General features: G+C 43.1%; 1 long non-coding RNA gene across 2 annotated transcripts in view; it reads right to left on the bottom strand.

Moving 5' to 3' along the window:
- Window positions 1-8461: 8461 nt before the first annotated feature.
- The window catches only part of LOC141416886 (uncharacterized), an 80012-nt gene continuing 75939 nt past the window's right edge, over window positions 8462-12534 (bottom strand). For both annotated transcript variants that reach the window (XR_012441483.1, XR_012441482.1), the window contains exon 2: window positions 8462-8798. This is a non-coding gene — a long non-coding RNA (uncharacterized lncRNA). The remainder of the gene's footprint in view (window positions 8799-12534) is intronic.

Consider the following 12534-nt stretch of genomic DNA (forward strand, 5'->3'; position numbering starts at 1 on the left):
ATGAGTGTAAAGCGTCTCTAGTTAATATTTCCTGCAGATTCTAAAGTGTTTTCTTCAAAAATTAATTCAAATATAAATACTTAATTCAAAAGTATTAACTATTGTTTTCCTGTGTCCGGTGTTGCTTTGAAAACTAATGTCAGTATGGTTCTCGCTGTTTTGCAGATAACCTGTCATCTAAAGACTGCAAATTTTCTGTCACTTATATGCTTGAGTTTCACTAAAATGGATGTAGATGGGGATTTTCCTTTTTTGTTTCCATTTGGTTTTCTGTCACTCTTTTGAATCTGAGATCTTTTATTTTTATTTAATTTACAGCAATTTATCTTCATTTCTTTCTTTCTTTTTTTCTTTTTTTCCGGTAATGGGGCTTGAACTCAGGGCCTTCACCTTGAGCCACTCCACCAGCCCTATTTTTGTGAATAGTGTTTTGAGATAGGGTGTCATGAACTATTTGCCCAGACTGGCTTCGAACCGCTATCCTCCTGATCTCTGCCTCCTGAATAACTAGGGTTACAGGCGTGAGCCACTGGCACCTAGCTCTCCATTTCTTTAAAAGTAGCTTCCTCTCCAGTTTTTTTCTCCTCTGTATGTGGGACTCATAATATCTAGATGTTGGCATTGTTTTTCCATATCTTTTTTTTCCAAATGCCTCCTAGAAAAATTCCATAATTTGGTTTTATAAATCTCTAACTTTTTTGAACTGAAGGTCTCTTACTGCTTGAGCCATGCCCCGAATCCTTTTTTGTGATGGATTTTTTGAGATAGGGTCTCACAAACTATTTGCCCAGCCTGGCTTCGAACCTTGATCCTCCTGATCTCTGCCTCCTGAGTAGCTAGGATTACAGGCGCGGCGTACCAGCCCCTGACCCATTTCCATTTCTTAATGATTTTTTATTTTTGACTCATATTACTAGTATCTTTATCTCCTAAAGTATGTGTGTTATGCACATTTTAAAATTCTCAGTTCATCTGTTCTAGTAACTCAGTTTAAGAAGGAAGCCAGTGAGCCTGATTCAGCACAGGAGCATTCATCATCCTCTTTGATTGCTGAGCAGGCAGCTCTCCTATTCAGGGATTCATGGTTAGTCAATTAGTAAGAATCAGATTTGGAGGAGACCAACTGCCCAGATCCTGATCCACCAGCCCTGAGACTTGGAATGGGTGGCTCTAAGGAGCCATTGCCTTCCAGCTCTGGTTAACCTGTTCTTTTTTTTGTAAGAACAGACGTCTTAGTGCTTCCACCTGACTTAAGCCATGGGCAGGCTTGCAAAGTTGTGCTTTCTGCTTTCCTCCAGGCCTTCTCATGACTACACCTGGATGCCCAGGCTGCCCCCTCCCAAATAAACACACATATCTCCCACACCATTTCAGATTCCCATGAAGTTTCTCATTTTGCTGTTACTCATTTCTCACGTCCACATATTTTCTAGAGTTCATGGGAGAGAGAAGGGGCTAATGAGCTATGAAACTACATTATTTCTACAAAACAAAGATATCTGGCGTTTAGTTTGCTAGGGCTTCTGAGACCACATTCTCAGTCACGCAGGTGCAGCCTTGGGAGTGCAGCCTTGAGCCACCAGGTCCTGGCTGGATGCCATGTACACTTACATAACAGTATGTTATGATGAGTCCAAGCTGCTTTGTCAGCTTTGGGCTACTTTTGTTCTCCTATAAGAGGCAGAGATGGCTGGTTCCACCTGTCTCTCCTCCCTCCTGTAGTGTTGCTTGAAATAAAGCCACCTATATGCAATTGCCTTCTTTCAATTTTCCACCAGACCAAAACAGTGAGCCTGACAAGCTGGCATAGATAGCAGGATCTGAAGTTCTGTTCCCATGGCAGATTTGGACAAAATACATGAGATGTGGCCCCCAACTAATCTGTGGTATCTGGTGTTGGCTTTGCTATTGCAATGGGCTCCTGCAGAGGCTTGGGGGGGACACTAGGTGCCTTGAAGATGGCTATCCCCCAAGTGCTATATTGGCTCCCTGAGGGACATAAGCCAGCCTGCCAGGTGGCATGGCTGTGCTAAAGCTGTGCGGCTGCAACACTCGGAGGAACTGGCCTTGCAAGCTCAGTTACACAGTATGAGGACACCACAGACTGTGTTGAAAGTCAAGGTAACCAAGCTAGAGGAGCAAAGCTAGAGTCAACAGGCTCTGGTTTGGGTGGCTCAGCCCCTCCCCCAGTAATGCTGAGAGCATCGTTAAACGGTAATTACAGCATGGTCAGCAATTGGACCAACATGGTTGGCATGTGGGAGCTCCAGAAGTTAAGGGGCATGCTACTTCTGTGCAGTATCCTCCAGAAGGGTTAAGAGAGCTGGCTAAAACAGTCTGGGCAAAAGCCCAGGAATCTACTGTGGCATGAATGCTGTGCTTATGGGATGATGGGACTGATACTTTGATATTATCTCCTGAGGAGATGCAACAACTGAGTTCCATTACCAGCAATCCTACCTTCCAACCATGCATACAAAGTGCAGGGCCACGGCCCCCAGATGATATGGGAACTCCTATGTTAAGCTAGTGAATGGCTATTGCCCAGGATGTATGGGCAAATGAGGGGGAGACGCCAGGTACTCCACAAAGTGGACGTCATATTCTGAAACGGTGCAGGTGTTGTGGGAAATGGGGATGCGGTATATGATATTCCAAATAGAGTACACAGCCCTGATGACCAGCGTTTCACTACAAAAATGAAAGATATGTTGATGGCCATGGCCCCAGCAGGCTCTTTTGGCACACTGGCTGCTCTCCTTATGCCATATATGGACCGTAGCATTTATGATGTCACTCAGGCTATGGTTAGCATAGATGATGTGGAAATAAAACAGAAAAACAAGGGAGTGTGTAGTATGCAATTTGCTGGGGCAAAGGTGGGGAAAGGAGGCAAGGAAAAGGCAGGATATAACAAAAAACATACCCTGAAGGGTCCAGTAAAGGTGTCCTGTCACATTATGTGGTCTGACTTAATTGCAGCAGAGGTAGACATAGATGGGCAATCTACAACTATGCTGTTTGCCCTATGGAAAGACCTTTCCACTGAACAAAAGTACACCAAAAGTAAGGAGGGTCAAACAAGCAGAAAGGTGAAGACCCAGATGTTGACTTTGCAAGACCTGTTAAGCAAGGATTGATCAGATGGATGGGATATACGGGTAGTGGGGACCGACATGACCTACTGCCCCATGTGGAGCTGCATATATATGTTGGTTCCCCCACAATGTACAAAATGTGCTTGTATTGGCAGATATAGATGCTGAGTGAACTTTGTTATTCGGCAACCCTACGAAATTCCAAGGACCCACAGCAGTAATGGATGGTTATGGCAGACACTCCATCCATGTTGTAGAGACACAAGTAACATTGGGAATTGAACAATTGGCACCTCAGCCATATAGGGTATTTATCCCCAGTGCCAAAATAGATCCTGGGGATGGATATCCTTCAAGGATTGTGGCTAGACACTATTGTAGGAGAATTATGGCTATGCATATAAGCAGTACAAACAGTGGTTCAGGGTCATCCACCCACCCCCCCAGTATATGTGCCAGCACCTACATGGACAGTGCATGTAAAACAGAATAAGTTGCCAGGAGGCCATAAAGAGATAACAGGCACTATTACATGTGGGGAGCAGATTATGAGAAGCCTATGAGAACTTGACACAAGCATAGCTGTGCTCAATAATCTGCAGGCTGAGTCTGGCATGGCCCCAGCCACAGAAGAGGGCAAGGGCAAAATGCAGCACAGTTGCTTCTCCTTAGATGTTTACATTCAGAGAGTAGCGTTTGCAGGTTTCTCTTGTTACAATGTCACACCACTCCCCAAGAACTGTTGCTCCACCTCCTTGTTTGATCCCCAAGAACTGTTGCTCCACCTCCTTGTTTGATCCCCAAGAACTGTTGCTCCACCTCCTTGTTTGCAATTGTATATAAAAGACTCACTGAAGGAGGATGGGTGCTGGCTGCTGGCTGCTTGTGAGGTGTGGCTGCTGCCAATGCTGCTGGCAGTGGCTGCTGTTGTGTGTCTGCAAGTCTAAGGACCAAGACGTTAGGAGTTATGCTAGAGATTAAAGGAAACATGGGACAATGCAAGTCTGAGTACCGAGACTTTAAGAGAGATTAAAGAAAACATGGGACAGTGCGAATCTAAGGACCAAGACTTTAAAGAATAGAAAAGAAGTAAGGTTTTAAAGAATAGAGAAAAGAAGCAACGTAAAAGAAGAGAAGTAAAAAAGAAGTAAGGAGGCTATTGTTCGTCTCCATCCAAGTGCCCAGCACACCTGACCCCAACTTCCTGCATGTTTGTCTTCTACCTTTTGTCCTTTCTGCATCTCCAGTCGCACCTAGTTAGGTTAGTAGAACAAGAGCTCACGTGGGTCGCCAAGAATTGTGGAACTGGAAAAGGCAAAAATTATATGTCCGGTGCATAGCTCTTATAATTCTCCCATATGGCCCGTGTGGTTACCAGACGGAACACAGCACATGACTTAACTATCAGGAGCTTAATAAAGTCACCCTGCCTTTTCATGCTGCCGTACCCTCAGCTAAGGACATTTTGGACCAAGTGATTTTGCACCTAGGACACTACCACTATGTGGTAGATTTGGCTAATGCTTTTTTCTCTATAGACTTGGTGCCAGAATGTCAAAATCAATCTGCCTTTACCTGGCAAAGTTGCCAAAGGAAAGTTTTGGTGTTACCTCAAAGGTATTTGCATAGTCTAACACTATTCCATAATTTAGTCACCAAGGATTTGGCTACTTGGACATATCCTGGTGTATGCTTGGCTCATTAAATTGATGACATTTTATTAATTATTTATTTATTTTATTTATTAACCTCTCATTCTCTTGCAGAACTAGAAGCTGCGGCGGTATCCCTTCAATTGGCCCTATCATAATGGGGTTGGGCAGTCAATAATGCCAAAATGAAGGACCTGGCTGTTCTGCCAAATTCTTGGGTGTTGTATGGTCAGATAAGACTCGGGTAATTCCCGGTGCTGTTATTGACAAAATACAGGTGTTCCCGATAGCCCAGGATAAATTACAGCTACAAGCCTTCTTAGGATTTTTTTGGGGTATTGGTGAGCATTTATCCCTCATATGGCTTCAACTGTAACTCCCCTGTATACCCTAACTCAATCCCATGCATGACATGGGATTGGACTAACTTGGAACAGATTGCCTTCCTTAAGGTGAAACAGTTAACTCAAATATAAGCGCTTACTCTTATTAGGGAAGATGAACTGTTTGAACTGGATGTAACTATAGCGCAAAAAGGATATGGTTGGGGTGTATGGCAAAGACAAAATGGTACACAAGTGCCTTTTGGTTTCTGGGGTCAATTATGAAAAGGAGCTGAAATCCACTAAACATGAATTGAGAAATAACTAGCAGTGGTGTATGCCACTCTAATAGCTATAGAACCCCTAACTGGGAAACAAGAGTTTAAGTTATGGACTGAAAACCCCATAGCAGGATGGGTACAATCTTGATCTATTACTCCCAGGATGGGAGTGGCTCAAATTCCCACACTGGCCAAATTGGGAGTCTACTTGAAATAACGTGCCCATCTACAATCCAGCCCATTAGGAGAACAACTGGCAGCTATTTTGGGACCTTTGAAATTTACTTCTGATAAAGTTGATGTCCCAGATATAGGAATGGACCCAGTCCACATCAAGTAGGGATGATTCCCTACCTCTCACTACTTTGTATACTGATGGCAGTTGCTGGGGTAGCTGTGGGATACTGGGTAGATCCTGAGGAACTACGGTATGAACAAGGCTATGGACAAAGAGCTCAGTGTGCTACATTACAAGCTGTATGGCATATTATGAAAGAGGAAGACTCCCCTATATATATGGACAGTTGGGCTGTATCTAAAGGGTTAACCATATGGTTGCCACAGTGAAAAAGCCAAGAATGTCAAATAGGACAAGGCACCCTATAGTATATGCAGTTGTGGCAAGATTAATCGGACTCAGGACACCATAAGCAAGTGTTTATTACACATGTATCTGCACATTGGCTCATCACTGTTCCTGAACATGTACAAGTGGATGCGTTGTCCAAGATCAGGGCTGAGAGAGTCCATCCTCTGGGAGTCACCTGGCTCCATAAGACACTTGGTCATGTGGGAGCACGGGCTATGGCAGCTATAGGACCGCATTTAGGAGTAACTGTTACCATTGCAAAAGTGCAGGAAGTGTGTAGTGCTTGCTCCAAGTGTGCTGCGAGCATCCTTATGACATTGCTTCCTTAGGGAACATTGAACCCCTGCATGATTGGCAGGGGGATCACATTGGGCCTCTACCAAGATCACTAGGCAACTGTGATAGATACAGCCACTGGCCTTTTGTTTGCATCCTGCTGCTACACATGCCTTCCAGGATATAACTATACAAGGTCTAGAACAACTTATGTCAGCCTCTGGCACTCCCCCGACGATACATAATGACCAGGGCACTCATTTTGCTGGACATGAGGTACAACCATGGGCCCAGGAAAAGGGCATGCAATGGAAATTGTCTGAAAAGATCTGTCTCTACCACCCTGCAAGTAGATCAAGGATTACTAATGCTACCTACTCCAACTACAATTTCAAAAGGACAAATGCAAGAGTGGTCTTGGCCGTGGATGATATATGGTCCTTCCTTGCTATGGATAGTGATGGTATGGCCTACTACTATGGGACAGGAACATCAATTGACAATTGAGACCCCTGTGGGTCCATGGCCTTGACCCATTGTTGTCTCCATTTCACAGACTGATACTGCTATTTTATCTTTATTTATTTATTTTTTTGTAAATAGTTTTTTTTTTATTGTTTTATTATTCATATGTGCATACAAGGCTTGGGTCATTTCTGCCCTTTTTCGATATTATCCACAACCATGCAATCTGGAGACCTCCCGAGAATATTCAGGGCACAAGTAGGGTAACCACAGCAGGGTCATCTGCCTGTATGGGCTACAGTAGTTACTAGGACATCTCATACAGCATGTATTTTGCCTGATGGATGGGACATACCAGTAGTAGTACCTTTTTCTTTGTTATCATCTTTTCAGGATGACCAGTAATTCTCTGCTGTCCTGGGCACATATATATACTCATGTGCACAACATCTCCCTCACAGTTAGGTATGTATGGACTTACCAGTGGATGCAGCAGGAGGATTGTTGTGGACTATATACCCAGCTACCCAAGAAGACTAAAACTGTCTGTACTAACACAACTGTACAGGACAGGAATGGAATCAGCTACAGCAGATTGAGATGTTAAGACAGATCGTGGCAATGTATCGTCCCCTATACAAAATGGGTGGTGGATATCAGTAGAACTTGTAGAGCTACAAATACAGAACAAATCAAAGGAGATCCTCAATGGGTAGCTGGTTGGCTACCCAGAGAATTCTGTAATATTTTTTTATCCTTCACCTGGATACTGATGAGATAATCATTCTTATACTGACACTAAACCAGCCGATTGGATTGTCCCAGAGTACATACGGGTATATGGATATATGGATGGCCCTATCTTCCCAGACAATGGGTAGGGCATCATACCTGGGAACATCTGCATATATGAGGGACCATTATGAGTACCTTGCAACAGGCCCCTGCCAACTGAGATGCTGTATACCATCGATGGCACAGGACCAAGTATGTCCTTTGATGGTTTTATCCCTTGGCTGTAACTCTCTCTGGTGCTATAGACATCTCTATTAAAAAGAAAATTGAGGCTCTTGTGAAACATGTGGTGGCCGCTCTTAATAGCACTAGATAAGCCCTTACCCTACTCATGGATGATACAACCCAGATGAAGAAAGTGGGCCTTCAAAACCATATGACACTAGATTTGCTAACTGCTTCCCAAGGGGGGACCTATGTACTACTATCAAATGTTGTGTATATATATCCTTGATTACCAAGAAGATGTAGCTAAGGCTTTGAAAAAAAGATGAATAAGGAAGTAATACAAATAGATGCCCTTATTGGTGAACCCTTACAAAAATGGTGGAGTAATCTAGGGTCCACCTGGTGATGGGTAGTTTTAGGATATGCCAGTATAGTGATACTCTTAGTAGGTACTTGTTCATTATATTGCTGTTGTGGCCTCTGGGTTCAGGGAGCATCCTTATGGGCCTGAATACCACGCAAGGATGCATCTGCATGAAGGGGTAAAGTGTATGGAGCCCACATTCTCAGTTATGTAGGTGCAGCCTTAGGAGTGCAGCCATGAGGAGTGCAACCTTGAGCCATCAGTCCTCAGCTGGATGTCAAGTACACTTATGTAACAGTATGTTATGACAATCCCAAGCTGCTTTGTCAGCTTTGGGCTACTTTTGCTCTCCTCCTATAAGAGGCAGAGATGGCTGGTTCCACCTGTCTCTCCTCTTTCCCACACTCTCCTATAGTGTTGCTTGCAATAAAACCGCCTATGTGCAATTACCTGAGCTCCATGCACCTTCTTTCAGTTTTCCACCAGACCCACTCCAGAACCATTGGCCAAAATGATGGGCTTGACAGCTTCCATAACATAGCATCCCAGACTGGTGGCTTTAACAACAGAAATTTATTTTTTCACAGTCTGGAGGGTAGCAATCCAAGATCAAAATGTTAGTAGGGTTGGTTTCTTCTGAGGGTTCTCTCCCTGGCTTGGCAATTTCTCCTTGTGTCTTCATGTGGTCTTCTCTCTGTAACTGGGTCTAACTGACTTTATTACCTCTTTAAAGACCCGTTCTCCAAATACGGTCTTGTTCTCAGGTAGTGGGGCTTAGGTTTTCAACCTGTAAACATGGAGAAAGGGGAGACAGATATGAATGAGCCCATAATATATAGCATTTACATTCATTTTTGAGCTATAATTTCATATCAGATTTAGCTTGTTTCTTGTGTTTCGGCTTCCTCCCTCAGCAGCTTGGGTTCTGAGACCCATTATCATAACTAAATCTCTTGTCAATACCCTAAACTTCATTCCCTATTAAAATCTTCCAGGACAATAATTCTGTCTTCCTTCTCCACATTTGCTTTGAGTCCTGAGAAGTCACTTAGAGATCACACAATAGGCAAATCACTGCCAAGATGAGTTAATGACCACCAGCCCTCTTCTGAGTGCTAATCCTCTCTGGCTATCCAGTCACGTCTCTCCCCTCTTTTTTCCCCTGTCTCAACAACTTCTACAGCAAGTTTCCTCCAGTCTCACCACCAACCGCCAGCCTCCTTCCCTACTTACTCCACCTGACAGCCTCACCTCCTCCTTCACAAGGAACATAGGAACTTTCTGAAGAAAACTGTTTAAGCTCTCTGCCACCAAATTTACATCTCATATCTCAGTCTGTCTTTGTTTCAAATTTTGGTATTTCATTCATCGTAAACTTTTTACATTAATTTTGATTTATGAAGAGATTGCACTAAAGTGTTTGTCTGAATTGCCAATTGTGAGTATGTCCCCTTAAATTTTGTGCTGAGGTAAGTGCCTCCTTTACTTTATCCTGGCCCCAGCTCTTCTCCTTCCCTCTGTTCCTCTCTCCTGCCTTCATTTTTTGAGTTGAATACCAGCCTTCCTTGAATTTTCTTTTTTTTTTTTTGGTACGAGGGCTTGAACCCAGGGCCTACACCTTGAGCCACTCCACCAACCTTTTTTTGTGTTGGGTATTTTCAAGGTAGGGTCTCTCGAACTATTTTCCTGGGCTGGCTTTGAACTATGATCCTCCTGATTGTTGCCTCCCGAGTATCTAGGATTACAGGAGTAAGCCACTGGTGCCTGGCTTGAATTTTGAATCTTCAATTTTGTATTTTCCACTCCTTATTTGGTATCTTCAATCTTTTCCTTGAAAATGGACCTTTCTCTTTGGTATTTAAGTAAACTTGACTTGAAGGGGGAGTGGTGGTACAAACGTGTAATCCCAGCTCTAAAGAGGCCAAGCCAGGAGAATCTGGAGTTCAAGGGCAGCCTGGGCTACATGAAAGACCCTGTTTCAATAAACAACAGACGGAGAAAGAGGAAAAGGAAAAGAGAATGATAGAGCATCAGTAATATCATAAAACATAAGATGTGAAGGAAGAGGATATAAGGATGTGTATTGAAAGCTGTTGAAAAATGGGAGGAGGGGGTGGAGGTGAAGGGGTAAAGGAGAAAAATGGAAGGGGTCGAATAGACCAAAGTAAAGCACACCCACAGTAGGCATACATTGAGACACCCCTTTGAACATCAACTTAAATATTAATAACAAAAAACAGAATTGTAAAATAGGTACAGTGGGGGGGTACTCGTGAGGGGGGGAGGGAGAGTGAAGGAGATTAAGATGACAGTAGATGGCAGATGGACTTCATATACCTACGTGAAACAGAACTAAGAACCTCTTGCAATTGCTTTAAGTGGGGTGGGGAGGGGGGTAAAGAGGACAAATGATGGGGGCAATTCACTAATATACAATATAAGTCTAATCAGAATTGTCACTATGAATCCGCTCCACCATATAACCAATATATCCTAATAAAAAATTATTTAAAAAAAGAAAAGAAAACCAAAAATCTATATGAACTTGACTTAAAATTTTCCAACTTAAAAATCTCAACCAAACATACTTCCCTCAACCTCAGAACCCCTATAGTTGCTGCGCTGCATTATCTCCTCTCCTCTCCCTCTTGGAGCTAACCTTCTCTAAAGAACTGCCTCTCTCCCACACATCCACCCTCTGGAGTAGCCCACGCTGATTGGGATTCTACCCCACCATCTACTAGGATGTACCTCTGCACTGAGGTCACCAGTTATATCTGGGTTTAAACCCAGTAGGCTCTTGTCCAAGTTCCTTCTGCTTGACCTGTCGACTGGATCCAGAATTGCTGGCTGCTCTTTATTTACTGAAACACTCTGTTCCTTTGGTCTCCATGACAGCACATTGCCTGGCTTCCTTTTTTTCTCTTTGACCATTCTTTCTCAATCTCCTGGGTCCACTCCCTCTCTTATATTTAATCAGGCCCTCTTCTTCACTATATTTTCTTCCCACTATAGATTTTCACCCTAGGTGATGCTATCCATTCCTCTAGTTTTATTTACCATCCATTTGCCAATGACTCCAACATTTTTGTTTCTTAATTCTGGGAAACTTAATCTTATTTTGAGCTCTGGCTTCACATCAGGAACTGCCTGCTCACAAAGAAGCCAAACCCAATATATTCTCAAGAGAAGTCATCTGCTCATCCAAACCTGCCACTTTTCTGGTGTCTGTTTTCTCAGTAAAACCACACAGTTGACCACACCAAAACTATGGGAATCATTTTGATTTTTCATCTTTCTTAATGTCTACAAAGCTCAGAATGATCTGGGCTGGCTTATCTCCTGATTTACCCTGAAATACCTTCTTTTCTCTTTCCTTCCTCAATGAGCTATGCTGGGTCCCCTTTCGGTGTTTTTCTTAGCAAATGTCTTCCATTTTTCAGTTAGGAGATTAAACTTTGCTTCCTCTTCAATTTCCCCCCAAGCCTTCAGCTTGTGTCAGATTCCACAGATTTGTCTTAGATCTTCCTCTTTCCCTGGCATGTTTTTGTGTTTTGGAATAACAATTTGTCTTTGTGTGAAAAGGACGTTAAGTATGAGTGACTTAAATGAGAGAGAAATTTATTTTTCTGTGCATTTAAAGCTTGGCTATGTAATGCAAGGATGCCAAGGACCCAGTTTTCTTCCATCTTATTGCACACTCATTCTTTGTATGTTGTACTCATCCCCACCTTCCAGAAAGCTCAGCATTCTATGCACATTCCAGCCAGTGGTAAGAGGGAGCACTGAAAGAGCTAATAGGTATTTCCCTTTAAGGTCACACCAGGAACTCGTGCACATTATTGCTGCTTATATGTAATCTGTTGTAATTTAGTCACATGACCACACATTAAAGAAGAAACTTGGTTCTGTGAACAGTTAACTATGAACAGTTGAAAGTCTATGCCATTGAAGAAGTAGAGATTAGAAATTAGCACAACTACCAATCTCTGCCACAATCTTGGTGAACCCACATATCCATTCACACTCTTTTTTTCTTCACACAAAACCCACTCAACCCTTTCCCCAGTGGAGACAGTCTGGGCCTCACTCAGCTGGCCCATCCAACTCTGTGTCTGCAACCTCTGGGTGATATACATTCCTCTCCATCAGACTCAAATGGGCTCCTCTTGTTCCAACCACTTGCAGACCAAATGACAAATTAGATGCCTCTCAGGTGCCTGCTATAAAGCAGTAGAAGCACAAGCAAGCTAACAGCAATAAGAATGCTTTATTTAGAAAAAAGGAGGAAATGACCAATTCCTGCTGGGCAGGAGCTGAAAAGACTCTAGGCCCAGATTGACTAACTGACATGGCAAAGGTTGCTTCTGTTGTTGAGGGGGGAGGAGTAAGGAGGACAGACCTTCCCATCTTTGTTTTCTGTGGATCTCTTCTGATATCATCCATTTCTCTCCCATTTGCTTGACATGAACTCCTTTGCTATATAAAAAATTAGAAGTTTAAGTAATTTGATTTAGGTTAGA

This window comes from Castor canadensis, chromosome 14, assembly GCF_047511655.1.
Source record: "Castor canadensis chromosome 14, mCasCan1.hap1v2, whole genome shotgun sequence".
Classification (NCBI taxonomy): Eukaryota; Metazoa; Chordata; class Mammalia; order Rodentia; family Castoridae; genus Castor; species Castor canadensis.